General features: G+C 42.5%; 1 long non-coding RNA gene across 1 annotated transcript in view; it reads right to left on the bottom strand.

Annotated features, from left to right (window-relative positions):
- LOC311247678 overlaps positions 1-24,929 on the bottom strand; it is a 68,850-nt gene extending 43,921 nt beyond the window's left edge. The window contains exons 1-2 of the long non-coding RNA XR_014620869.1: positions 24,805-24,929; positions 14,368-15,087 (exon numbers count right to left, since the gene is read on the bottom strand). This is a non-coding gene — a long non-coding RNA (uncharacterized lncRNA). The remainder of the gene's footprint in view (positions 1-14,367; positions 15,088-24,804) is intronic.
- Between the last annotated feature and the right edge of the window lie 888 nt (positions 24,930-25,817).

The following is a 25,817-nucleotide window of genomic DNA, read 5'->3' on the forward strand; positions in this document are numbered from 1 at the left end:
CTTGTTAATAAACACTGTTAGGACTATCTGACTCTTTATAATAAACACTATCTGACTCTTGTTAATAAACACTGTTAGGACTATCTGACTCTTGTTAATAAACACTGTTAGGACTATCTGACTCTTAACACTTTCTATGCCACTCACGAGTTTTCTCGGAATTATTAATATCTCGTTGAAAGCCACTCACGAGATTTCTCGGATCTTTTTTTTTTTTTAGCGATCTGAAATCATATTGCATCACGCAAGCCTACCCTAGTCTACCCGAGAGCCGCCGGCGATCAGATGTGGAAAAAAGCGCCCCCATCGTCTCCCAGATGACATAAGGGATTTTGGAATGGACTCAATGAAAATGGATGGTGAAAAAAATCCTGTACTCCACATTTTCCAGTCCACTGATGCAGCCGGGGTTATCAGAGTTCATTCTGGAGACTCTGAGCCCCGCGGAATCATGTGTGCTACTGTACACACGTTGGATCTATACACTTATCGATTTTTTCGAATGGTGATCAGGAATTGGAATATACCAGTTGGATACCATCTGATATCAGGTAAGGAATCTATGTTATCAGTGTTAGGATAATCAGACTAATTTTGATGAAGCTATAAGCTGTTTTGTGAAATGTCCCCCCTCAGTTTCACTGTAAAAATCCAAGAGAAAATGAACACGGCGATTATCCGTGCGCGGCTCGAATGGGCGTGCGTGTACGTATAATATTGATCATCTAGCGTTTATTTGAAAACGATTCATAAATAGGCCGACAAATATCAACGTTCTGGAATATTCCAGTAAAAGACGATTATCATAGAATGGCCCAGAATGGACTGTGCTTTTCAAAATGCTCTCAAACGGAAATGAAGCGATAAAAAACCAATCTGCCTTGACAGCACTGACTGGAAAAGGATTCTTTGATAAGTGACGGGCAGATTAGGCACATAGCCATAATTTAAAACATAGATTAGGCTGTAGAAATCGTCGGAAAGGAGAGACGCACAATTTCTATCTTGCGACAACACCAAGTAGTGTGTCATTTATTATCTTCTTAGCACAAGTGACAGCTGTCAGATCTATGCCGTGCTAAACTCTGACAGCTCCTCGTCACCAAAACATTTTATGAAAGATATTAACGCTAACATTAAAGTGGATGGCGGCATTCAAGCGCTAACTCTGGCGCCACCTCGTGGCACTGAAAGTGTTAATAATAAACACTGTTAGGACTATCTGACTCTTTATAATAAACACTATCTGACTCTTAATAATAAACACTGTTAGGACTATCTGACTCTTTATAATAAACACTATCTGACTCTTAATAATAAACACTGTTAGGACTATCTGACTCTTTATAATAAACACTATCTGACTCTTGTTAATAAACACTGTTAGGACTATCTGACTCTTTATAATAAACACTATCTGACTCTTAATAATAAACATTGTTAGGACTATCTGACTCTTTATAATAAACACTATCTGACTCTTAATAATAAACACTGTTAGGACTATCTGACTCTTTATAATAAACACTGTTAGGACTATCTGAGTCTTTATAATAAACACTGTTAGGACTATCTGACTCTTTATAATAAACACTATCTGACTCTTGTTAATAAACACTGTTAGGACTATCTGACTCTTTATAATAAACACTATCTGACTCTTAATAATAAACATTGTTAGGACTATCTGACTCTTTATAATAAACACTATCTGACTCTTAATAATAAACACTGTTAGGACTATCTGACTCTTTATAATAAACACTGTTAGGACTATCTGAGTCTTTATAATAAACACTGTTAGGACTATCTGACTCTTTATAATAAACACTATCTGACTCTTGTTAATAAACACTGTTAGGACTATCTGAGTCTTTATAATAAACACTATCTGACTCTTAATAATAAACACTGTTAGGACTATCTGACTCTTTATAATAAACGCTATCTGACTCTTAATAATAAACACTGTTAGGACTGTCTGACTCTTTATAATAAACACTGTTAGGACTATCTGACTCTTTATAATAAACACTATCTGACTCTTAATAATAAACACTGTTAGGACTATCTGACTCTTAATAATAAACACTGTTAGGACTATCTGACTCTTTATAATAAACACTGTTAGGACTATCTGACTCTTTATAATAAACACTATCTGACTCTTTATATAATAAACACTGTTAGGACTATCTGACTCTTTATAATAAACACTATCTGACTCTTGTTAATAAACACTGTTAGGACTATCTGACTCTTTATAATAAACACTATCTGACTCTTGTTAATAAACACTGTTAGGACTATCTGACTCTTGTTAATAAACACTGTTAGGACTATCTGACTCTTAATAATAAACACTGTTAGGACTATCTGACTCTTTATAATAAACACTATCTGACTCGTAATAATAAACACTGTTAGGACTATCTGACTCTTTATAATAAACACTATCTGACTCTTAATAATAAACACTGTTAGGACTATCTGACTCTTTATAATAAACACTGTTAGGACTATCTGACTCTTTATAATAAACACTATCTGACTCTTAATAATAAACACTGTTAGGACTATCTGACTCTTTATAATAAACGCTATCTGACTCTTAATAATAAACACTGTTAGGACTGTCTGACTCTTTATAATAAACTGTTCGGACTATCTGACTCTTAATAATAAACACTGTTAGGACTATCTGACTCTTAATAATAAACACTGTTAGGACTATCTGACTCTTAACCCATTCTCTGCCGGGCTTATATCCATCCTAAACCATCCTCCGCCAGCGCTATTTGTCTATGGAGATGTTCACCTTCTTTGCAGGGCTATAACTTTTTTAATTGTATTGCTAAATTGACATTACTATGGCCCATTCAACATCAATTATCTATCGTTCAGGATGTAGGAACGTTTTACTTTTTCATTCACACATTCATACTAAAATACCGTCTAGACTATAAATATGTTTTTATCGTTTTCTGCAGTATTTCATAGAACGTGAGATATAGGCCTAAATGCATATATTAGATGATCAAATGCAGTTTGATACCGATCAACGTTATATTAAAAATGTCAACTGTACATGGTCCTAAACGTCATGACTGGTCATCTGCGGGTGAACGGAGGGGGGGGTCATTTATAATTCAATGACCGACGTTAAATGATTCATGTAGTATGGGTGATATATTGATCAGAGCAGTTTGTATCGAAAATGGTAAAGAAAAACGCTGAAACTCACCCCAGTCTCCTCGTAGCGTTGGGCAATGAGAGAGGAGCAAAAAGATCGCTATTATGGGATGTTGATCGATGCGATCCATTTCCGGTTTGTATATTACTAATACACGTCCAAATCATGTTGATTATTGAGTTATGGCAAAGATTCATATCGACGGTGTCTATATTGAGCCCCGGGACGATCACCGAGTGGCCGGACGAAAATAGGGGACGGACCACTTCCGGTTTGGGCAACTTCCTGTTTGGCAACTCGCCGATCGGCCACCAGGTGGCGGTATTGAAGCGTTGCAGAGTTGTGCCGAGTCCCACAGCATCACCCAAGACTCCGTGGGTGAAATATGAATACCATGTCGAAAATATGAAATATTGATCTCAAAGACGCCTTACGGCGTCATTGGCAGATTACGCATGGCGGAGAATGACGTGTTAACATGTCATCGGCAGAGAATGGGTTAATAATAAACACTGTTCGGACTCTGGCACAGTGTGCTACTACCATCTATACCATGTATGCTATTATTGATGGAGTATACATTGTCTACAGTGTATTGTCATTCTATTATTATTATTATTATTATTATTATTATTATTATTATTATTATTATTATTATTATTATTATTATTATTATTATTATTATTTCTATTATTATACTTTTTCCCTCCTGTACCCCCCCCCCCCCCCCCCATTGCTGCCTGCTATGACACCTGAATGTCCCCCAGGGGGATCAATAAAGGAACATGTGACAATTGACTTGAATTCAATACTTCATCGCTGCATGCAAAAGAAACACAGACGAGCCTAACGATATCACATCAAACTAAACATCCAAAACAAAAGTGTGAAAACGTTAAAAGAAACAATTAAACCCTTGTTTTCACATCTCCCTCGGAGTCCACCGGGGGGGGGACCTCTCAGAGGTGAATCTCTGGAGACATCTCTCTCTGTCCTCCGCTCGTTGGGGCCCTTTGCTCACTCATAAGTACTTTCCTTATTTTAAGCGTCAAATGAATAGAAATGCGAAAAGCCTGCTCTTCATCACAAGCAAACAGAGAGCAGGGAGAAGGACCCATACGAGTAGAGGGAGCATTTGGATTGCAAATCCCTCCACGCACGCACGCATGCACTGAAAACCATGGTCCCTGCGAGTGGTAAAGATTTGCTAGAATCTGTCAACGACATGAAAGTAACTCTCGTCATTTGGTCAATTGACTGCATTTATATAGCAGCCTTTATCCAAAGCACTTCACAACTTATGCCTCACATTCACCCATTCACACACCGACGGCATGTGCAAGGAGCCGCCGACCTGCTCATCGGGAGCAGTTAAGGGTTAAGTGTCTTGCTCAAGGACACTCCGACACGCCGCCGGGAGGAGCCGGAATCTAACCGGGAACCTTCCGATTACCAGACGACCGATCTACCTCGGCTCCTGAGTCACTGTCGTCCCGTTTCATTACTTCTTGTGGACAGGAGAATCACACCTGCTAATTCAATTAATTAGCAGCCAAACTGCCAAAGTAAAAGCAGTTAGTGAGACTGAACACAGACTGGCTACTGTACCCACCAGCTAGTAGGACTGACAGACCTCTCAGCCAATAGACCACCAGCTAGTAGGACTGACAGACCTCTCAGCCAATAGACCACCAGCTAGTAGGACTGACAGACCTCTCAGCCAATAGACCACCAGCTAGTAGGACTGACAGACGTCTCAGCCAATAGACCACCAGCTAGTAGGACTGACAGACCTCTCAGCCAATAGACCACCAGCTAGTAGGACTGACAGACCTCTCAGCCAATAGACCACCAGCTAGTAGGACTGACAGACCTCTCAGCCAATAGACCACCAGCTAGTAGGACTGACAGACCTCTCAGCCAACGCCAAAATTGTGCCTGGTGTTAATTTCAAAACCCTGACCGCCAGTGGGAAATACAAAATGCAGCCAGAATCCATCCAAGCTCCACTCTCTGATATCAAGCAGGAGGGACGTGAGGTGACTCTATAGCATCGCCCTCTGCAGCCCATCAGCACACTGTCTCTCTCTCTCTGTCCTGACCTTATGGAGAGAGAGAACACACACACACACACACACACACACACACACACACACATAAACATGTGAATACATGCACGTGCAGTGCACACATATACCCGCCCCGCGCACGGACAGAAAAACACACACACACACACACACACACAGAAGTGTGCAGAGTCATTCCAGCCAGCTGGTCTGAGGAGCTGACATTTGAAGGGGAGGGCAGGGCGGATGTGGGTTCAGTGCCATCATGGCAGCAGTGAGGCGTGGCTGAGGATGCAGCGCTGGCTACCAGAGGCTCCTCAGAATCAAATATCACTCCTGAGACGGACTAAACGACGGAAAGAAGATAACTAGGGTTGTACCGAATAGTTCGAAGCTTCATTCATAACGTTGACATTCTAATTCCAAATCAACATTCGAAAATGTATTTTTATTTTTTTTAAATGCTTTTTTCTTTGTGTCTATTCATTCTGTTTAAACCAATGGGGGTTTTCTTCACAGTTGCAGATAAAGATTAGGCTACACACTAATATTATAGTATTATACTATTATAGTATATGACTCGTCATAAAATATTTGATAAAACATTTATCATAAATCTGCATCCGCTTGGCACTCGGCGTCTCCATCAAGACGTCACCATCACGTGCCCTTATTGGATTATTCATTTTGACGAAACTGACGAGTTATATTCATTAAAGAAAGTTGGTTTAATAAAAGAAAAAATATACTCATTTAATCAGATTAATCACTTTATTCAAATTGAGGATTTTGTTTGAGGATATTAAAAATGTATTTATATATTTTTTGATTACGTCATAAAATATGATGGTTGGTGGTTTTTATTTTTTTTTAATAATCGAATTTTATTTTCATATTCGAATCCCATGCCCATCGAACGAAGCTTCGAAGTATTTAAGACAGCCCTAGTAAAGGGTTAACCTTCTGTAGTGTGGCAGTGAAAGGGTTAAAACCTGGTAAATGGTAAGAAGTATCATTAAAACCAGGGAACCAAATACTAGATATTTTACTAGATACTAGAGATATTTATTGAGTGAATTTAAGGGCAAACCATTCAAATAGCATTATATAATCTGAAAATAAGGTTATATTTCGTTCTGGAAAGGTTTACTTTTGTATACAAAGCTGTCCTCCCCGACAGCAGAGATTTGTTGGCACCTCTGAAAACAAAACAACTTCTTATATAATCCCTTCCACCAGCGTGACCCTGCATGACTTCCAATCCCAGCGGAGACGACGGTATACTTTCATTTTCTCAAGACAGCTCGTGAAAATACAGAGTCAAACAACACCTCCTAGTTCAGCTCTACGGGCTCACATCACAGAGAGCCTTCTCACCTCGTCCATCACGGTTTGGTACAACAGCTCGGACAGTTGGGCACGCAAATGCTGTTGCACGTGGTCAGTGTGTCCGGAGTCTCTGGGCTCTGCCCTCAGCTCAGCTGACCTCAACCTACCTGACCTTAACCTACCTACTGTAACCCTGACCTTAACCTACCTACTGTAACCCTGACCTTAACCTACCTACTGTAACCCTGACCTTAACCTACCTACTGTAACCCTGACCTTAACCTACCTACTGTATCCCTGACCTTAACCTACCTACTGTAACCCTGACCTCAACCTACCTACTGTAACCCTGACCTTAACCTACCTACTGTAACCCTGACCTTAACCTACCTACTGTAACCCTGACCTCAACCTACCTACTGTAACCCTGACCTCAACCTACCTACTGTAACCCTGACCTTAACCTACCTACTGTAACCCTGACCTTAACCTACCTACTGTAACCCTGACCTTAACCTACCTACTGTAACCCTGACCTTAACCTACCGTACTGTAACCCTGACCTTAACCTACCGTACTGTAACCCTGACCTCAACCTACCTACTGTAACCCTGACCTCAACCTACCTACTGTAACCCTGACCTTAACCTACCTACTGTAACCCTGACCTCAACCTACCTACTGTAACCCTGACCTTAACCTACCTACTGTAACCCTGACCTCAACCTACCTACTGTAACCCTGACCTTAACCTACCTACTGTAACCCTGACCTTAACCTACCTACTGTAACCCTGACCTTAACCTACCGTACTGTAACCCTGACCTTAACCTACCTACTGTAACCCTGACCTTAACCTACCTACTGTAACCCTGACCTTAACCTACCGTACTGTAACCCTGACCTTAACCTACCGTACTGTAACCCTGACCTTAACCTACCTACTGTAACCCTGACCTTAACCTACCTACTGTAACCCTGACCTTAACCTACCGTACTGTAACCCTGACCTTAACCTACCGTACTGTAACCCTGACCTTAACCTACCTACTGTAACCCTGACCTTAACCTACCTACTGTAACCCTGACCTCAACCTACCTACTGTAACCCTGACCTTAACCTACCTACTGTAACCCTGACCTTAACCTACCTACTGTAACCCTGACCTTAACCTACCTACTGTAACCCTGACCTTAACCTACCGTACTGTAACCCTGACCTTAACCTACCTTACTTTAACCCTGACCTTAACCTACCTACTGTAACCCTGACCTTAACCTACCGTACTGTAACCCTGACCTTAACCTACCGTACTGTAAGTTGTAACCCTGACCTCAACCTACCTACTGTAACCCTGACATTACATTTAGTCATTCAGCTGAACTCTTTTATCCAAAGCGACTTACAAGTTCTGCACAGCAAGTCAGCAGGAAGGAAGGGTACAACTCTGGCAGCTAAGGGTCAGTTAAGGCCCTCCCATAGTCGAGCGGACCATACACGGAGCAGACTCCCGCGGGCTCAAAGCTGACCCAAAGGGTACTCAAAGCAGACTCAAAGCAGAGTCCAAGTGCGAAGCTCCTATTTTCTGACGCGCGGACGTCCGCGCCGCTGACTTGGTGTCACACAAAACTGCCAGTTTTTATTGGAAACGGAGATAACATACTCTTTATTTTGACATCGGATGACGACGACATGACAGAAGTTGAACAGCGTGGTTGAAAATTGTGTAAACTGGCGCGAGACATGTAGGAAATCGGTCCGCGGAGATCCGCTCGACTATGAATGCTCAAAGAGTCCAGTGGACCTCCGCAGAGTCCAGTCCGTGTACAGTCCGCTCGACTATGGGAGCACCTTAAGCTTGTTTGCCAAACATGGTTGAACTTGAGTGTTACAGTCTTGAGTGCATATTAGCATAGTAGGTAGTAATATACGTACAGTAGGCAAGGTAGACTCCTTAGTAGCAGAGTGCTTACTAGTAGAAGACAGTACAAAGGTTCGTAGTTTTCTTTTCTTTTCATTTCATTTCAGATATTGATTGAAGAATTGTGTTTTTAGTCGACAGCAAAAGATTTTGCGGGATTCGTCTGTCCTGACTGTGATGGTTTCAGCTGTCCTGACTGTGATGGTTTCAGCTGTCCTGACGGTGGTGGTTTCAGCTGTCCTGACTGTGATGGTTTCAGCTGTCCTGACTGTGGTGGTTTCAGCTGTCTGTCCTGACTGTGATGGTTTCAGCTGTCTGTCCTGACTGTGATGGTTTCAGCTGTCCTGACTGTGATGGTTTCAGCTGTCTGTCCTGACTGTGATGGTTTCAGCTGTCTGTCCTGACTGTGATGGTTTCAGCTGTCTGTCCTGACTGTGATGGTTTCAGCTGTCTGTCCTGACTGTGATGGTTTCAGCTGTCTGTCCTGACTGTGATGGTTTCAGCTGTCTGTCCTGACTGTGATGGTTTCAGCTGTCCTGACTGTGATGGTTTCAGCTGTCCTGACTGTGATGGTTTGGGCTGTCCTGACTGTGGTGGTTTCAGCCATCCTGACTGTGATGGTTTGGGCTGTCCTGACTGTGGTGGTTTCAGCTGTCCTGACTGTGGTGGTTTCAGCTGTCTGTCCTGACTGTGATGGTTTCAGCTGTCCTGACTGTGATGGTTTCAGCTGTCCTGACTGTGGTGGTTTCAGCTGTCTGTCCTGACTGTGGTAGTTTCAGCTGTCTGTCCTGACTGTGGTGGTTTCAGCTGTCCTGACTGTGGTGGTTTCAGCTGTCTGTCCTGACTGTGGTGGTTTCAGCTGTCTGTCCTGACTGTGGTGGTTTCAGCTGTCTGTCCTGACTGTGGTGGTTTCAGCTGTCTGTCCTCACTGTGGTGGTTTCAGCTGTCCTGACTGTGATGGTTTCAGCTGTCCTGACTGTGATGGTTTCAGCTGTCTGTCCTGACTGTGATGGTTTCAGCTGTCTGTCCTGACTGTGATGGTTTCAGCTGTGTGTCCTGACTGTGGTGGTTTCAGCTGTCTGTCCTGACTGTGATGGTTTCAGCTGTGTGTCCTGACTGTGGTGGTTTCAGCTGTCCTGACTGTGATGGTTTCAGCTGTCTGTCCTGACTGTGATGGTTTCAGCTGTCTGTCCTGACTGTGATGGTCTCAGCTGTCCTGACTGTGATGGTTTGGGCTGTCCTGACTGTGATGGTTGCAGCTGTCCTGACTGTGGTGGTTTCAGCTGTCCTGACTGTGGTGGTTTCAGCTGTCCTGACTGTGGTGGCTTCAGCTGTAACTCACTCATCACTGAAACACCTTGTTTCTATAGTAACTCACTCATCACTGAAACACCTTGTTTCTACAGTAACTCACTCATCACTGAAACACCTTGTTTCTACAGTAACTCACTCATCACTGAAACATATTGTTTCTACAGTAACTCACTCATCACTGAAACATATTGTTTCTACAGTAACTCACTCATCACTGAAACATATTCACCAAAAACAAATCTCACTCTGTGTGGCTACAAAAATAAATAAATACAATCTGAAATCAAAAGTGAATCTAATGTATACGTGACTGAGCCACACAAGCAAACAGAGATAAATGAATAAACAAACCGACAGGAGCGGGTGGGCGTTCTGTGCCAAGCTGCCTTCTGTAGGTGCAACATGTTCAAGCTGTGAGACCATTACATCTCCATGGTGGAGGAGGCATGTTGCCGACAGCCAACTGTTTTGATTGATTGATTGAAAACTTTATTAACAGATTGCAGAATGGGTACAATACAGTACAGCTCAATACACACAATTGTTAAGGGGATGCAGACCAGAGAAAGACTTTCGTCTTGTTTACATCAGGGTCCCCCATTTTCAATTCATCAGGACATATATGACATACAGATAGACAGTACTGCTACATCTATACATTTATGACATACCAGATTTGCAAATACAGTACTGTTTGTGATACAAAAAGAGTCCAGTACCAGCCAGAGTATTTAGAAGTTCACGCTATTTCCCCCAGATCCCCTCCCTGCTGAACAGGCGCTCCGACCGACCAGTAGGAGTCGCTGTTTGCAACTACCAGGACATATCTCTCTCTTTCTCTTTCTCTCTCTCTGCTGACTTTCATTACTCTCTCTCTCTCTCTCTCTCCATCTGTTAGTATCTCTCTCCATCTCTCGCACCTCTTCTCTCCTTCTGTGTGTTCTGTGCCTCCCCGCTCTCTGTCTCTCCCTCCTGTTGTGCCACCTGTGGGAGAGAGAATCTAAAGCTACATCATTCTATTCCTACGGTCATGGACTTTACTACATAAATGGACTTTGTGCTGTTTGCCATTATGTATCAATAGTTAAGGTTGCCATGGTAATGCTACTACATTTATTTTATTTTTTTTAAACTTTGACCAGTCAGCTGGTTCTTTTAGCGTTTATCGCTTTTTCATCGCATTCATACTTGGTCAAGTTCGACCGACAGAAGCAGGCTGAAAGGGTTCAGATGGGGGGGAAGACACTCTGGGAAAGGCACGGCTGCCGTCCGGGATTCGAACGTGCTCAGCCCCAGATCCGTGACGAGCACGGTTGTCCACGGCGCTGAAATAGCACTCGCGGTACGTGGTGAGCTACTGGAGCTCCCCAATGCTACTACATTTCAGTAGCCTACAGGTACAGTACGCAGTACATCATAATGCTTTCTTTGTTAGTAGCCTGATGTTGGTTTGGTTGAGGAACGGGGTGTTTTGTAATGTGGCTCTTGAGTTGGCCAGGTAAATGGTAAATGGTGCATTTATATAACTCTTTTATCATTTATATAACTATTTTATATACAATTATTTTTTTATCTACCTTTTCTCCCCATTTGTCTATTTTTCTCCCGTCCCCAATTTCGCATTGTCCAATTCTACCCTCCCCTGTCTCGAACGTTGTTAGGCCATGCCTCCCACAGGCCGGCTGCAATGTGGACGAAGCCTTGCATCACGTGTCCCCTCCGGTAGTCGAGGAGGCAGCCGTCGCATCTTTTCACCTGCACAGCGCGATCTCTCAGCGGCGAGGGTCTGCCGCCCCCGTCGCTTCCTGATTCTACTGCGCCGGCGCACCAACCGACCTGTAGGAGTTGCTGTCCACAACGTCCGATCCCCACCCACCAGCTTCCCACCCCCTAACACTGCCAATTGTATTAGTATGAACGACCAGCCAAGCTGGTAGCAACGCCGAGAGCTGGGCTCGAACCCAGCATCTCCTGCGTTGGTGGCGAGCGCCTTGCCCACTGCGCCACCTAGCCGCCCATTTTATATATCATTTATATTAGGGATGCTCGATATTGGCTTTTTTACCGATACCGATATTCCGATATTGTCCAACTCTTAATTTACGATACCGATATCAACCGATATCAACCGATACCGATATATGCAGGGTTTCCCCCCCCAAAAAAACTGAATAATTTCAGGTAACTAATAATTTCACTGGATTTTTATATAACAAATATTGTTATTGTTTTTTTCTTTTTTTAAACCGATACCGATATTTTCCGATATCACATTTTACTGCCGATATCGGCCGATAATATTGGTCGGCCGATAATATCGGACATCCCTAATTTATATAACTCTTTTATCATTTATATAACTCTTTTATCATTTATATAACTCTTTTATAATATAATTTATATAACTCTTTATATATATATACATTTATATAACTCTTTTTTAGCCAAAGCGCTTTACAATTTTGTTCCTCACATTCACCCGTTGGCATGAGCAGGTTGGCACCTTGCATGGTCGCCTCCGCCGTCGGTGTGTGAATGTGTGAGTGAACGGGTGAATGTAAAGCGCTTTGGATAAAAGCTGCTATTACACCCCTGCTATCATTTACACAACAGTACTGTTGGCCACCGCCACTGTACTCACCGCGCAGGGCTCCAGACTCACTTTTTTCACCACCGTCCCAGAACCGTCCCGAAATACAATTTTAACCGTCCCAAAGTGAATGTAACCGTCCCAAAAATCAAATGTCGTTTCTTTACTTTGCTTTTGTCGTCTATAGTTGTTATTGCCATAAGAAACACCATTCAGAGAAGGGGAGAATAAATTGATTTAGTCAAAAGGCTCCCAGGTGGAAAGATTTCACAAGAATAATTATGATTAAAAATAAATAAATATATATATATAAAAGAAAGTGTTTAACAAGGTGCTAGTATAGGGATAGTGTTGATTATTCCTTCCATAGGAAAATATATTTAAATGTATTTGTATTTTATTTCGTTTTAGTTTTTTTTGTTATTACAAATGTGTGGTTGGTATGGTTGAAAATGTTAGAGATAAATAAAGATCAAATCAAATCTAACTGAATAAGTTATCCCTCTTCTAACAAGAAAGAAAAACATAGTTTAGCTTTAATTTAAACTATATAATGTCATTGCGTCCAGAGATTCCACCTTTGATAACTAAAGTAATGACACTTGACTAGTAATGAAACATGTCCCTTAGATCGCGCTGTCCTCCTGGTCGATATTGATAACTGCTGCTAAAATAAAATAAGTCCCGAGTCACTCCGTGCTTCTCCCAACGAATCCCAATAGTATGCAACTGCAGAGCCGCCGAGCCAGGGGCGCTTTCAGGTGCGGTCACAGGCCCGCTCAACAGCGCCCCCCACCCAACGGCTGAATTGCCAATGGCTGAATTGGAGTATTGCACTGTTCAGCCGTTGGGTGGGGGGCGCTGTTGAGCGGGCCTGTGACCGGACCTGAAAGCGCCCCTGGCTCTGCGGCTCTGCAGCTGCATGCTATTCGCAAATCCAGCATGAGCCAGCTCCCGCTGCAGCCGTCGTTATCAGAACACTACACACATATCATAATGTTTACAGCAAACTGTAGTTGATCACCAGGTATGTTTTATTAACGTAGAATAATTCATATATATATATGCGCGCACTGACAGTCGGCTAATTGACATTTCCTGTGAAAAAAATAAAATCCTCTCCGTCCCGTTTGCGTCCCAAAAAAGATTTCTGTTCGTCCCAAATCAATATTTGATCGTCCCCGGGACGACGGGACATCGTTAGTCTCGAGCCCTGTCACCGAGACCTCCTATTATGCCTCCCTGCAGACCCGAGTACAATTGTATTTGAATTATAATATTTAAAATGATCAAATATTAGACATTTTATATTTTCAATTATCTGACAAAGAGAACAAGGGCACCGCATCATGCATGCAATTTAAATATGCCAAAAAATTATCGGCGAGGCAACAACGCCCTAACCAAACAGAGCCAGAGCCAATCCTCACCAGGCTGAACTCCATGAGCAGACGGCAACGGTATAATATAACCCTAACCCTAACGGTAACGGTATAATGTGAACACCTCCCCCACCCAACCCCCTCCAATGTAGTTTCCTCCCCCTCAAATGTATATATTCTCTTTTAGAAACTGTCTCAGTACTGTATATTTGTATATCTTGTATGTCATAAATGTCTGGATGTAACAGTACTGTGTATATCTGTATGTTGTCGTGTATGTCATAAATGTTATATAATATATGTCATATGATGAATTGAAAATGGGGGACCCTGATGATGTAAACAAGACGAAAGTCTTTCTCTGGTCTGCATCCCGTTAACAATTATTGTGTGTATTGAGCCGTACTGTATTGTACCCATTCTGCAATCTGTTAATAAAGTTTTCAATCAATCAATCAATCAATCAATCAATCAATCAATCAATCAATCAGTTCACGTGGGCTCGCACCCCAGCTCAGCTCAGCGCGGCTCACAGCAGCAGCAGTGCAGTACGCTGTAATGAAACACCTACTTGGTTGGTTCAGCTGTCGATGCTTCCTTCAGACGGGAGGATCACTGTGATCTGGTTCCTTCAGACGGGAGGATCACTGTGATCTGGTTCCTTCAGACGGGAGGATCACTGTGATCTGGTTCCTTCAGACGGGAGGATCACTGTGATCTGCTTCCGTCAGACGGGAGGATCACTGTGATCTGGTTCCTTCAGACGGGAGGATCACTGTGATCTGCTTCCTTCAGACGAGAGGATCACTGTGATCTGCTTCCTTCAGCCGGGAGGATCACTGTGATCTGCTTCCTTCAGACGAGAGGATCACTGTGATCTGGTTCCTTCAGACGGGAGGATCACTGTGATCTGCTTCCTTCAGACGAGAGGATCACTGTGATCTGGTTCCTTCAGACGGGAGGATCACTGTGATCTGCTTCCTTCAGACGAGAGGATCACTGTGATCTGGTTCCTTCAGACGAGAGGATCACTGTGATCTGCTTCCTTCAGACGGGAGGATCACTGTGATCTGGTTCCTTCAGACGGGAGGATCACTGTGATCTGGTTCCTTCAGACGAGAGGATCACTGTGATCTGGTTCCTTCAGACGGGAGGATCACTGTGATCTGGTTCCTTCAGACGAGAGGATCACTGTGATCTGGTTCCTTCAGACGAGAGGATCACTGTGGCTGATGATGAGTGATCCGGCCCAGATGTCGTCTCATCCGTCTCTCTCTCTCTCTCTCTCTCTCTGTGCAAGGGAATGAAAAGATGGCAGATGTTTTGTCACGAGTGAGCCGTCACCTCTTTCCTGTTGAATAATATTGATCTCCACACCAAGCTGTACCGTGCCAACACTCCCACGGTGTTCATATATCAATAACAGAATCTAACATTACCTGGCATTGCTCGATGGCTTTCTGTTAGGGATGTCCGATATTGGCATTAAAATGTGATATCGGAAATTATCGGTATCGGTTTAAATTTTGTTTACATTTATTTAACCTTTATTTACCCAGGCAATCAAGTAAGAACTAATTCTGATTTAATTTATTGTCAAAAGTATGCATAATGTTGTGTTAATTCCGCGACAAGAGATATGAAATGTTAATTACCTGAAATGATTCCATTTTTAGGGGGGGGGGGGGGGGGGGGGGCGCATATATCGGTATCTGTTGATATCGGTATCGGAAATTAAGAGTTGGACAATATCGCTATACCGGTATCGGTAAAAAAGCCAATATCGAACATCCCTACTTTCTGTGCTACTTCTAAGGCTGAGACGTATGCCATTTGGAAGAATCGCTAAATCGGGACAAAATTATCGATAAATATAGATATTTTTATTAGTATTGTTTTGTATATATATTTTTATTTTTATTTTATTTTTTATTGAAACAAATAAACATGCCTAAAACACTCATTTAACTAAGACATGCCACAAGACCTAATATTTTTAGTATAAAGTATTTAAAAAAAATAATTATAATAATACAGTACATGTTGATGCCACTTATCGATTTCACGCAGTTATCGATAATTATCGATGAATCGATAAGTGGTCTAAGCCTCAGATATAGGCTAGTAGGCCTAATCCCTTTAATTCATGAAAGAGATCTAGCACCCTCCTTAACACTTTGAATGTCCATCACGAGAATTTTTTATTTTTTTTTATTAGCGTTCTGAATTCATATTTCATCAACCGAGTCTACCGTTGGTAAACCTGCCCCGCCAGGCGCTCAGATGTGAAAAAAGCGCCCCTATCGTCTCCCAGATGGTAATGCACCATTTTGGATTGGACTCAGTGAAAATGGATGAGAAAAAAAAACTCCGGAATCCACATTTTACTTCTCACGCATGTAACCGGAGCCGATCAGATTCATTCTGGACCCTCAGCACAGCGTGTAATGTGTTTTACAGTATACGCGTGGGATCAATAAAAGGATCGATTTTTGGAATGGCGATCAGGAATTGGAATAATCCATTTGGATACCATCTGATCTCAGGTAAGGAATCTATTTTACCAGTCTTAGGATAATCAGACCTGTTTTCACGGAGATATAAGCTTTTCCCCTATAATGTGATATGGCTGTTTGACTGTAAGAGCGATCAGGAACTGAGAGAATCGATTTTCAGCTTGCGGCACCAGCGTGCACACGTACACATATACTATCGATAATCTAGCGTTTATTTGAAAACGATTCATAAATAGGCCGAAAAATTACAACGTTCTAGAATATTACAGTACAGGCCGATTATCATGGAATCTTTTTTTTCTTCTTGAAAACGAGGGCTTTTCAAAATGCTATAAAACGGAAATAAACCGATAAAAAAACAATCCGCTTCGACAATGTTGACTGGAAATGAGTCATTTGATAAGCGACGGGCAGATTAGACACATAGGCTAGCCATAATTTAAAACATAGATTAGGCGATATTAATGCTAACATTGAAGTGGATGGTGGGCATTCAAGCACTAAATGTGCGCCCCCTGCTGGGCACTACAATTACATTTACATTTACATTTAGTCATTTAGCTGACGCTTTTATCCAAAGCGACTTACAAGTTCTGTACGACAAGCCATCAGGAAGAGCACAACTCTATCAGCTGAGTAACAATGTTCATCAAAGTGTTGAGTGCTACAGTCACTAAAAGTGTTCATGTCAACTCAGCCAGGCAGAAAATGAAGATGCTTCGATTTATTTTCTTTACACATGGCTCTTACCATCAGGTGATAGTGGATACTGTCTGATACTCATACTAACCCTAACATCAGTCCATCAGTCCTAACCCTAACCCTGTAGCAGCTAACATTCCTAACCTGATCAGAGAAGTCATCTCAGAAACCTACAGATAATATAAGAACGTTTCCACAGAAAGCTAGCGAGTCAAGAACTCAGTCTGGAAGATTAACAGCAAAGACATGATACGCAGACACAAGACCGGTCTCATCTACTGGAGGTAGACGTGTAGTCTCTGTTTACACAAGTAGACCCCTGCAGGGAACAGCCACCTCTTTTCATTTAGAAAATACCCACACGTCAGGCGAATTATAATACTGCCTATACTGTCCAGGAGAGTGGGGTCAGAGTATGCTTGATCAGATGCCAGCTCCCAGCTCTATAACCTCTAGGAACATTGTTAGATGTCTCAAATGGAGAAAATCCATTTAGTCTTGATTATCTTTGACCAGTCAATGATCCCAAACGAATGGTCTGAGGCTACAGTATTGTGTTCAGCAGAGAAGAAGCACTGGGTTGATACTTGTCTCCTCTCAGTATTGTGTTCAGCAGAGAAGAAGCACTGGGTTGATACTTGTCTCTCAGTATTGTGTTCAGCAGAGAAGAAGCACTGGGTTGATACTTGTCTCCTCTCAGTATTGTGTTCAGCAGAGAAGAAGCACTGGGTTGATACTTGTCTCCTCTCAGTATTGTGTTCAGCAGAGAAGAAGCACTGGGTTGATACTTGTCTCCTCTCAGTATTGTGTTCAGCAGAGAAGAAGCACTGGGTTGATACTTGTCTCCTCTCAGTATTGTGTTCAGCAGAGAAGAAGCACTGGGTTGATACTAGTCTCTCAGTATTGTGTTCAGCAGAGAAGAAGCACTGGGTTGATACTAGTCTCTCAGTATTGTGTTCAGCAGAGAAGAAGCACTGGGTTGATACTTGTCTCCTCTCAGTATTGTGTTCAGCAGAGAAGAAGCACTGGGTTGATACTTGTCTCCTCTCAGTATTGTGTTCAGCAGAGAAGAAGCACTGGGTTGATACTTGTCTCCTCTCAGTATTGTGTTCAGCAGAGAAGAAGCACTGGGTTGATACTAGTCTCCTCTCAGTATAGTGTTCAGCAGAGAAGAAGCACTGGGTTGATACTTGTCTCTCAGTATTGTGTTCAGCAGAGAAGAAGCACTGGGTCTCCTCTCATCATCCTCATCATCATCCTTTATTTGAATAGGCAGGTTAGTTAAAGGGGAACTATTTTACTATTTCTTTCACTATTTGGGCACTTTTACACAATTCCTGTGAGTCTATGGAACACCTCTGTAATATATATATTTTTTTTATTCATTGTTTTGTATTTCTAATCAAGTCCTCAAAAACAGCATTTTTCTACCTCAAGATCTCGAGCCGTTTTGAGCCTGGGCTCCTAAACCACTGCGCAGCGTCGTCTTCGCCTGAACATTAACATGCAGCGGTGACTATATGACATCACATATAGGCACATTTTCAAACGACTCAGTTCAGTGAGGGTGAATATTGTGAGAGGAGAATTGGAAGAATGCGCCAATATGAGAATTTTGAGACATAGATCATATTAATATAAGTTCACATAGCTAGGAAACAATGCTAAACACTCAAAAAGGCCATTTATAAGATAGTTCCCCTTTAAGAACAAGTTCTTATTTTCAATAATGGCCTATTTGGGGGTAAAAAGCCCCCTAGGGGAAAGGGGATGGGGGACCAAATAAAATAATAAATAAAAATAAAACACTCTCAGTATTCCGTTCAGCAGAGATGACACTTCTAATGTTACAATTAAACTATTCCAATTTGAAATAAAAAGACAAACAACTAAAATGATGAAAGTTCAATAATTGAATTGTGACTTTAAAATAAAATATTTTAAACATGCAAGTGTTTTTTTTTCTTTTTACAAACAAGACGGATAGTCTAACAGCAGGGTAGCCCTACATCATCCGAGTGAAATATCTAATTGAATCGTGACCTTAATTAAAATTGGAAGTCAAATCGACACATGGATTTGGAGTAATCGTCACATGCCTAGTCATGGATTAGCTTACCTTGGTGTCTGTGGTGAATGGTGCATATTAGCCAACAACCCCTGGCTTCCACCTACTGTACTACAACCCCACTGACATAACATGACATCAGAATGGAGTGTCACAATCGCTGAATTCCCCCAGTGGGTTTCCTAAGGTCAGAACTACCGCCTTCAGGTCCAACCCGAGTAAATCATTGAACTTCTATTCTGCTGTAATACCTACACGTGTAGAAGTCTAGGATCGTAATACCTACACGTGTAGAAGTCTAGGATCGTAATACCTACACGCGTAGAAGTCTAGGATCGTAATACCTACACATGTAGAAGTCTAGGATCGTAATACCTACACATGTAGAAGTCTAGGATCGTAATACCTACACGCGTAGAAGTCTAGGATCGTGATACCTACACGCATAGAAGTCTAGGATCGTAATACCTACACATGTAGAAGTCTAGGATCGTAATACCTACACATGTAGAAGTCTAGGATCGTAATACCTACACATGTAGAAGTCTAGGATCGTAATACCTACACGCATAGAAGTCTAGGATCGTAATACCTACACATGTAGAAGTCTAGGATCGTAATACCTACACGTGTAGAAGTCTAGGATCCTAATACCTACGCGTGTAGAAGTCTAGGATCGTAATACCTACACATGTAGAAGTCTAGGATCGTAATACCTACACGCATAGAAGTCTAGGATCGTAATACCTACACATGTAGAAGTCTAGGATCGTAATACCTACACGTGTAGAAGTCTAGGATCGTAATACCTACACATGTAGAAGTCTAGGATCGTAATACCTACACGTGTAGAAGTCTAGGATCGTAATACCTACACATGTAGAAGTCTAGGATCGTCATACCTACACGTGTAGAAGTCTAGGATCGTAATACCTACACGTGTAGAAGTCTAGGATCGTAATACCTACACGTGTAGAAGTCTAGGATCGTAATACCTACACATGTAGAAGTCTAGGATCGTCATACCTACACATGTAGAAGTCTAGGATCGTAATACCTACACGTGTAGAAGTCTAGGATCGTAATACCTACACGCGTAGAAGTCTAGGATCGTAATACCTACACGTGTGGAAGTCTAGGATCGTAGTATCTACACACATGTAGAAGTCTAGGATCGTAATACCTACACGTGTGGAAGTCTAGGATCGTAATACCTACACGTGTGGAAGTCTAGGATCGTAATACCTACACATGTAGAAGTCTAGGATCGTAATACCTACACGCGTGTAGAAGTCTAGGATCGTATTACCTACACATGTAGAAGTCTAGGATCGTAATACCTACACATGTAGAAGTCTAGGATCGTAATACCTACACATGTAGAAGTCTAGGATCGTAATACCTACACATGTAGAAGTCTAGGATCGTAATACCTACACGTGTAGAAGTCTAGGATCGTAATACCTACACGTGTAGAAGTCTAGGATCGTAATACCTACACGTGTGGAAGTCTAGGATCGTAGTATCTACACACATGTAGAAGTCTAGGATCGTAATACCTACACATGTAGAAGTCTAGGATCGTAATACCTACAAGTGTGGAAGTCTAGGATCGTAATACCTACACATGTAGAAGTCTAGGATCGTAATACCTACACATGTAGAAGTCTAGGATCGTAATACCTACACATGTAGAAGTCTAGGATCGTAATACCTACACGCGTGTAGAAGTCTAGGATCGTAATACCTACACATGTAGAAGTCTAGGATCGTAATACCTACACATGTAGAAGTCTAGGATCGTAATACCTACACGCGTGTAGAAGTCTAGGATCGTAATACCTACACATGTAGAAGTCTAGGATCGTAATACCTACACATGTAGAAGTCTAGGATCGTATTACCTACACATGTAGAAGTCTAGGATCGTATTACCTACATGTGTAGAAGTCTAGGATCGTAATACCTACACATGTAGAAGTCTAGGATCGTAATACCTACACATGTAGAAGTCTAGGATCGTGATACCTACACATGTAGAAGTCTAGGATCGTAATACCTACACGCGTAGAAGTCTAGGATCGTGATACCTACACATGTAGAAGTCTAGGATCGTAATACCTACACGCATAGAAGTCTAGGATCGTAATACCTACACGCGTAGAAGTCTAGGATCGTAATACCTACACATGTAGAAGTCTAGGATCGTAAATTCGTAATACCTACACATGTAGAAGTCTAGGATCGTAAAAAAAATTTTATTTGTTTAAAAAAAGAAAAAATGTATCCCAATTTCTCACATTACATTCACCCTGAATGTTGACGTTATCCAGGTGAAAAGTTAACTTCATTCAAGCGAGGCATTGCAATCCTTGACATAAATCATTTGATGTATAATTAAATCAAAGGAAATGCATTTGGGTCTGAGACTGTGGCTGGTCTGCCGTTCTGCAGCTGGATACTATTGGTTTGTTTTGGCAAAATTCTTCTGCTCTGTGTGACAATAAATAAATGAATGATGATATGCAATTTAAAACCAAAACTAAGGCCTCAGTATGAGTTTAAGACGTGAACATGGTCATGTTTGTTGGGGGGAAAAAAAAGCAAAAAAAAATTAAAAAATAACGCCTTTTTATTTTTTTTGCCGATCCCGATCTTCGGAAAATCACGTGATCGACCCCGATCCCGATCACGTGATCGGATCGGGACATCCCTATTGTAGGGTTGTCCTTGCAGACAGGAGGTGAGTACATTCCCAAAGAAAGAGGTGGTAAATGGTAAATGGCTGCATTAGTGCATTTATATAGAGCTTTTGTCCAAAGCGCTTTACAATTTGTTCCTCACATTCACCCATTCGCTCACACACCGATGGTGGAGGCGACCATGCAAGGTGCTGCCAACCTGCTCATCGAGAGCTAGTTAGGGGTTAAGTGTCTCGCTCAAGGACACTTCGTCACGCTGCCCGGGAATCGAACCGGGAACCTCCGGATTACCGGACGACTGCTGCTCTACCTCCCCAGGTGGCTACTGCTGTGAGGGGGCAAGGGCATACTACTCTCCCTAGGAGTCCCACTCCCTACTAATATCAAGTATGTCTGAGTGGTATGCACTCCGGTATACCCAGAGGACGGTGTACACTCCATATTGACTGATTGATTGAAAACTTTATTAACAGATTGCAGAATGGGTCAAATACAGTACGGCTCAATATACACAATTGTTAACACTTTGTATGCCACTCACGGCCTTTCTCGGGTTTACGCCCCGACCGTTGAATGCCACGGTCACGAGTATTCTCGGGTATTTATTTAAAAAAAAATTATTAGCGATCTGAAATCATATTGCATCACGCGAGCCTACCGTTGGAGATCCAGGGACCGCCGGCGCTCAGATGTGAAAAAAGCGCCCCCTATCGTCTCCCAGATGGTAAATCACCCTTTTGGAATGGACTCAATGAAAGTGAATGGGAGAACGGATTTCTGACTCCACATTTTACTTCTCACTGATGCAGCCGGGGTCTACCAGAGTTCATTCTGGAGCCTTGGTGCCGCGGCGAATATGGGTTATACTGTACACACGATGGATCAATACATTTATCGATTTCTTCTAATGGCGATCGGAAATTGGAATAAACCATTTGGATACCATCTGACCTCAGGTAAGGAATCTATGTTATCAGTGTTAGGATAATCAGACTCGTTTTCACGGATATATAAGCGTTTATGTGTTATGTGTTATAAGATAAGATATTCCTTTATTGATCCCCTTGGGGAAATTCAGGCATCATAGCAGCATGGGGGGGAGGGGGGAGGGGTACAGGTAGTAAAACAACACAGTATACAGGTAGTAAAAGACAACACAGGCAGTGTAAACAATTTGATCAATATGGTCAATATAATTTACTATCTGACTAGCTGAGGAATATTCACATTATTCACAGTGTCACATAAGGTGCAGTATGCATGAGGTAGTGTTATAATTTACTATCTACTGAGTATACATTAATCAAAGTACCAGGGTAGTCTACGTTGTCCCCCTTGGGTTCCTATAAGTCCCAGGTCAATGTCTGGTAGCAGTCGCTGTCGCTGCCCCCTGTTGTGGGGCCTGGAGGCTGCTAGTCGCTGCCCACTGTTGTGGAGCCTGATGGCCGCTGGTATGAAGGACTGTCCGAGGCGGTTAGTTGAGTGTCGGGGGGGAATGAGTCTGTGGCTGAACGAGCTTCTCATCTTGACTAGCTCGTCGTAGAGGGGGTGGTAGGGGTTCTCCATGATGGCATCCAGCTTCCTTATCATCCCCCTCTCTACCATCACCTCAAGTCTAGGTAGCTCGACTCCCACCACGGAGCTAGCCTTCCTCACCAGCTTGTTGAGCTTGTAGGTGTCCCTTGAGTTGATGTAGCCTCCCCAGCATGCCACAGCATAGAAGAGGATGCTGGCCACAACAGACTGGTAAAAAGACTGCAGCAGTTTGTTGCACACATTGAAGGACCTGAGTCTCCTCAGGAAGAACAGCCTGCTCTGTCCCTGTATATGGCTGTTTTGACTGTAAAAGCCATGAGGAAATAAGAGCAGCGATTATCAGCGCACGGCACGAGCGTGCGTGCGCACACACATACTATCGATCATCTAGCGTTTATTTGAAAACGATTCATAAATAGGCAGACAAATGACAACGTTCTGGAATATTCCAGTAAAAGGCGATTATCATAGGCATGGGTTGTTTTTCCCCGGAAAACGGGTGATTTTCAAAATGCTATCAAACGGAAATGAAGCGATAAAAATACAATCTGCCTTGCCAATGTTGACTGGAAAATGAGTCTTTGATAAGCTACGGGCAGATTAGACACATAGCCATAATTTAAAACATAGATTAGGCTGTATTAACGTTAACATTGGCCGTGGATGGTGGCATTCAACGGGGTAAAAAGGAAAACACGGACTGGCTCTCAAAGTGTTAAGGGGATGCAGACCAGAGAAAGACTATCGTCTTGTTTACATCAGGGTCCCCCATTTTCAATTCATCATAACATATGACATACATGACATACAGATAGACGGTACTGCTTACATCTATACACATTTATGATATAGGCTTTGGTTACCTGCTGTGATGCAGAACACAACAACAGGTCAGGCAGAGTGGCAAGAGAATTACAGTAGCTATCAAATCAAACAAGGGAGCCTAATCATGTTTCCCAGGTGCCTGGCCATAACACAGGAAACTGCCAGGGGGTGATAGATAGATGGCAGATGTGGAAACAAAGCCATCACAACAAAACCATTAGCCTAAAATCCTGTTGTTTATCTTAGGCTACTTGGAAGTTATTATAACCTATGTATAGAAGCATACCGATGCTGCATGCAATGTAGTAATAACACATCATCATCAGCCTGCACACACACACACACACACACACACACACACAGTCGTGTCTAGGAAGCTAAATTAGCATAGCAAGCTAAAGAAGTGCTATTGAATTAGCCAATGCACAACAACAACAACATTGCATACTGCTTGATTGATTGTAAATAGAGGAGGGGTCTGAGAAGAAACGGTTTAGATTATTATCAACTCGATTTCCACTCTTACTACAAACGCGACACTGTTTGCAAGATGAAGTTCCAGACACGCTTTGTTGTTGACTTCCTATGGTGGCTGAGACTGGAAACGACTTATTATAATAACAACACTGTGAATTATTGAAAGGTAAGGAGACACTCACGATTAAACACCGGGGGTTGTTGCGAGTCTTCATCGACGTGTCGCGGATCTTGTGTTGTTGTTGGGTCAGGAGGAGGAAAGGGCTGAACAACAGAACACCATGTTAACAACAAGTGTCAGTTTGTGTTTGGGATCATAGCCGGTGTTCCTCTGCGCCACAGTGCGGGGTGACGTCATGAGGAGGAGGAGGAGCAGGAGGAAGAGGAGGAGGAAGAGGAGGAGGAAGGGGAGGAGGAGGAGGAGGAAGAGCAGGAGGAGGAGCAGGAGGAGGAGGAGGAGGAGCAGGAGGAAGAGGAGGGGGAAGAGGAGGGGGAAGAGGAGGGGGAAGAGGAGGAGGAGCAGGAGGAGGAAGAGGAGGAGGAGGAGGAGGAGGAGGAGGAGGAGGAGGAGGAGGAGGAGGAAGAGGAGCAGGAGGAGGAGGAGTATTGATTGATTGATTGATTGAAAACTTTATTAACAGATTGCAGAATGGGTACAATACAGTACGGCTCAATACACACAATTGTTAAGGGGATGCAGACCAGAGAAAGACTTTCGTCTTGTTTACATCAGGGTCCCCCATTTTCAATTCATTATAACATATATGACATACATGACATACAGATAGACAGTACTGCTACATCTATACATTTATGACATACCAGATTTGCAAATACAGTACTGTTTGTGGTACAAAAAGAGTCCAGAAAAGGGAGTATATACATTTGACGTAGAAACTGTACATTGGAGGAGGTTGGGTAGGTGGGGTGGGGTTGGGTGGGTGGGGGGGGACTGTACATTGGAGGTGGTTGGGTGGGTGGCGTGGGGGGGGGGGACACTGTACAACTGTACAAGCAAAACTGTACATTGGAATATTGACAAAACCATACTTCATCATTTACTGTACATTGGAGGGGGTTGTGTTAGGACATTTACAGGGGCCAGTTTCGAATTGCAGTCTCTCGTAGGTGTTCTTTGAGAGTGGTTTAAGGTTTTGAAAGTGGGTAGTGATTCACATTCCTTTACAGCTTTGGG

This window comes from Notolepis coatsorum, assembly GCF_963971535.1.
Source record: "Notolepis coatsorum genome assembly, contig: SCAFFOLD_399, whole genome shotgun sequence".
NCBI lineage: Eukaryota > Metazoa > Chordata > Actinopteri > Aulopiformes > Paralepididae > Notolepis > Notolepis coatsorum.